The sequence below is a fragment of the Furipterus horrens genome, unplaced genomic scaffold (assembly GCF_987537825.1).
Source record: "Furipterus horrens unplaced genomic scaffold, mFurHor1.1.pri manual_scaffold_1, whole genome shotgun sequence".
NCBI lineage: Eukaryota > Metazoa > Chordata > Mammalia > Chiroptera > Furipteridae > Furipterus > Furipterus horrens.
In genome coordinates, this window is record NW_028327171.1 from 9,417,484 (window position 1) to 9,421,343 (window position 3,860).

The following is a 3,860-nucleotide window of genomic DNA, read 5'->3' on the forward strand; positions in this document are numbered from 1 at the left end:
CCGCCCACACTCCGTGCTGATCCCGCTGCTACTCAACCAGGTGAGCAGGTCCCCGGCCACGGCCACCGGGGCGCACTGGGTCGGTCCTTCCTGGACACCCAGCTCCCTCCTGTGGAGCCTCCGCTTTTTCCCCCAGCTCCCGCAGAGCCTGACCGACAGCCTCTTACCTTCTCTGCGTCATGATAGAAGCGAAGACCTCAGACGGCGGGAGCCTACGGGCCGGGGAAGCCTTCAGGCCAGGAACCTTCGGACAGCGGGAACCTTCGGGCAGCGGGAAGCCAGCTCTAACTTAAGTGAAGCAAGTCCGAATCTGGTCTGACCTTGGCCCCACCTTCGCCCCGCCCCTGGCCCCACCCCCGCCCCGCCCCTGGACCCACCCCCACTGGTTGATGGCTCCTCTGAACGGAAGCTCGGCCACGGGCTCCAGAAAGTTAAGCCCTTTTCGGGTGGGTGCAGATTGAGCCCCGTTGGGCACAGGGCCATGGGCCTGGGTGCTGTAGGTGCCCGGAAAGTTGGGGGGAGCGTGGTACAAGCGTGGTGCCAAGGGCGCGGTGGAGGGGCCTTGGAAGGCTAAGTGCTGTCCCGCAACGTTGCGGAGAATGTCCGGCCCTCCAAGCTCCGGGTTCGACCCTTTGGCCCAAGTGTCCCCGCCCTAGGCTTCCTCCCTCCATCCCTCCGACCGCCCGCTGTATTTCCAGCTCTTAGGTGAAGTGGGAGAGCTACATCTGTTCAGGAACGAGTGAATGAATGAAGAAAGGACGGAAGACAGGCAGGCAGGCTCTACCGTCCAGTCCGGTCCTAGGTTTCCCGCTCCGGCCCCCTCGCTTTGCTCTTCGACCCTGTAGGGGTCGTGGGCTGTTTTCATACTAAACCCGCCGCGGAAAACACATAATCTTTGCTTCTCCAACTTGGCGAGACCTGGCACTCAAGTTTCCTGGTCTGGAAAGGGCTACACAGACCCGCAGAGCGCAATTAAACGCGCTGTTTGCTCCCTTCCCCTATCCTTCCTGAGCCTCCGGGTCTCTTCCCTGCTTGGCCCGGCTGAATCAGCGCTCCCCAACCCCTGCCCGCGCGATCAGGCAGATGCCAATGAAGTGAGGGAAGTGGGGCCACGAGGGAATAGGCTGCCCTCACCGCAGAGGATGCCAGGAAGGGCCTGGATTCCAAGGCACACAGCCCAGGTCTGGATGAGTGTGTCTTAACGTCCAGGCTGATTCAGAGGCAGAGGCCGGCCTCTGGGGGCCAGGAGGGGCCAGCTGTAAGGTGAGGTCGGAGCCAAGGGGGGAGGGCACCCCTGACCGCAGCCACCTTCCACATAAGGATTTAGTGCACAATTACTGCCGGCCAGGTCCTGCCAGGTCCTCCGTGAGTCCGAGCCTAAAAGCTTTTAAAAAGGCAGAAGCTCTGCCCTGTGGAAACTAACATTCCAGTGGTGACAAGAGCAGACAGATGAAGGAGCAAAAGGAGGGGACTGAGAGATGGGACACGGGCTGCAGAAGAGGACAGACGGGGCTGGGGTGGGGGGCTGGCTGCCAAGACGGTGGTGGACTCCCGCTTCTCCACCCCAGGGCTCCACCCCTCCAGGTCAGGCTGGGAGATTGGTGTGGAGGATTTAAAGAGACCAAGCGGGACAGCCCTCCCTTTTAGCCTTGGAGAGCAGTGCCAGAGGTCTTTTCATGTGTCCAGTGAGCGCGCGGACAATCTGAACTGGGGTGGGGATGGAGGGGGAGGCAAGGGAAGTCGTCGTGGAGGAGACCGGGAGATGGTACCGGAAGAAAAGATAAGGTTTGGCTAGGAGAGCAGGGCGTGGGTATAAATCAGATCGGTGGGGGAGGGATGTCTCAGGACTCACCCCATATCTGGAGCCAGAAAACCAGCTCTGTCCAATACCCGAGCTTGAGGAAATGTAGCCAGGTATGCCGGGCGGGGCGTATAATCAGGCCCATAGGGGCTGAACGGGACGTGATTTCGGTGGCCTTGTTTCTTCTCTTCATGGGTTGGCAGCAGCTGGCAGAGGAAGACAGTTTGGAGAGGTCCAGCCTCAAGGTCACCCGCAGGTGAGGCTGGAGGGCCGGGCTGGGTGAACCCTACCTCTCCTACCTGGCCGCGTCCAGCCCCGCCCTCAAATCCCTGGGATGCTTTTGATTGGAAACGCTGCGCTGATTGGCTGACGCTTTACTCCCCCGCTACCGCGGAAATTCCTACTCTGCCCCTCAGGGATGCCCAGTGGGGACGCTTGGACCCCACCTGCAATCTCAGCGGCTGTGGGAAAGGAAAGGATCCTGGGGAATGGAGAATCCCCCTTGGGGATCTAGGAAGAGAAGGTGACTTTCAATGCAGTCGGGGCACTGCTCCATGGCGGGGGGGGGGGGGGGGGGGGGGGGGGGGCTTGAAGGAGCCGACAAAGCAGAGCTGGCAGGAGCAGAGGCTAGTGAGGGAGGCCCCAAGCTCTGCCTCCTGGGCAGCCCCCCCTAGTCGCAGACCTAGAAGGCCAAGTACTGTTGCAGCCAGGATCACCCAAGAGCGGGGACTCTGGCGGAGGAAACATACTGTTCATGGAGCAGGCAGTGAAGTGCAGGGACATCAAGGAGGACTGGGGCCATGGGAGGAGGGGCACCCCCAGCAGTGGGACCAAGACCAACCCCAGAAACCTCAGCCTGAGAAGTGCACGCTGGCTTCCAATCCCAGCTCTGCGGTTCGGGAGCTGTGTGACCTCAGGCAAGTTACATGAGCCCTGTGTGCCTGCACTTTCCCATTTGTGAAGTGGGGAGTTAGAAGGTGTCCTTCATGAAGCAGCTGAGTTAATGCGTGCGTTACAAAAACCGAGTTTTAAGACAAATGGAAAAAACAGACTGCAGTGTGGGGAGGGAGTGGAGAGAGAAACCCACTGGAGGAATATCTGGGCCCACCTGGGGACCAAGTAGGACTTGTATTACTATGGGGACTTGAAGCTCTGGGTGCAGATGTGGAAGCAAGAAGCTGCGGCTTGATGCTGGAGACCCAGGCTCCCCCTCAGCTGCCCCACAGCAGTTCCCTGGGAGTCCCCACAGCCAGGTGCTCATGACATCGTAGGTGTCAGTCAGTGCTGGAAGCTTGACTGACCCCTGGTCCCAGGAAGCTCATCTTTTCTCTTAGGGTACCTGTGGATGCCAGAAGCAATGGCTACAAACTTGGTGGCTTAAAGCAACGGAAACAAATTTCTGGAGGCTGGAAGTCTCAAATCAGTGCTCCTCCTTGTCACAGTCCCCTCCTCTGTATGAGATAATCTCCCTCTGCCCACCTTAAGGACCCTAGTGATCACATTTAGGGTCCATGTGGAGAGTCCAGGACAATTTCCCCATCTTGATTCCATCACATGAGCCAAGTTCTTCTTTGCCATGTAAAGTGTCATTCATAGTTTCTAGGAATTAGGACAGGAACATCTTCTTTTTGGGGGATGGGGTCATTATTCAGCTAATCACAGAAGGTCCCCGGAAGGGACTTTGTGGGTGCGGTTACTTAGAGGGAGAATGTCTATAAACCAGAGAGAGAACTGAACGTGTAAAGCTGTTGTGAGTGGCTCTGGGCCTGCCTGCTTGGGAGCAGTCGATGGAAAGTGGACGTGAGTTAGGTTGGGCCCCAGGACCTCAGTTACCTGGAGTGGAAGTAGCCTGGGGTCAGCCCTCCAATGCAGAGTCGTCACCATGCCCTGTCCTGTCAGCTGCTGCCACAAGCACATGTATTTGCAGTCAGCTTGGATCCAGAACTTGGCCCCACGGGGAGGTCTGTCATCTATGTCTGGATGCTCCTGTCTCCACATCCCCTCTGTGTGTTTCTGGGGCTGCTGTGCCCTTGGTTTCATTACAGATCTTGCTAGATTA

At 58.4% G+C, this 3,860-nt stretch overlaps 1 long non-coding RNA gene across 1 annotated transcript; it reads left to right on the forward strand.

The window, feature by feature from the left end:
• The first annotated feature begins 385 nt into the window (after positions 1 to 385).
• Positions 386 to 3,860, forward strand: LOC150020622 (uncharacterized). The gene is made up of 3 exons (XR_016510181.1): positions 386 to 446; positions 2,008 to 2,057; positions 3,136 to 3,860. It is a non-coding gene; the product is annotated as an uncharacterized LOC150020622 (long non-coding RNA).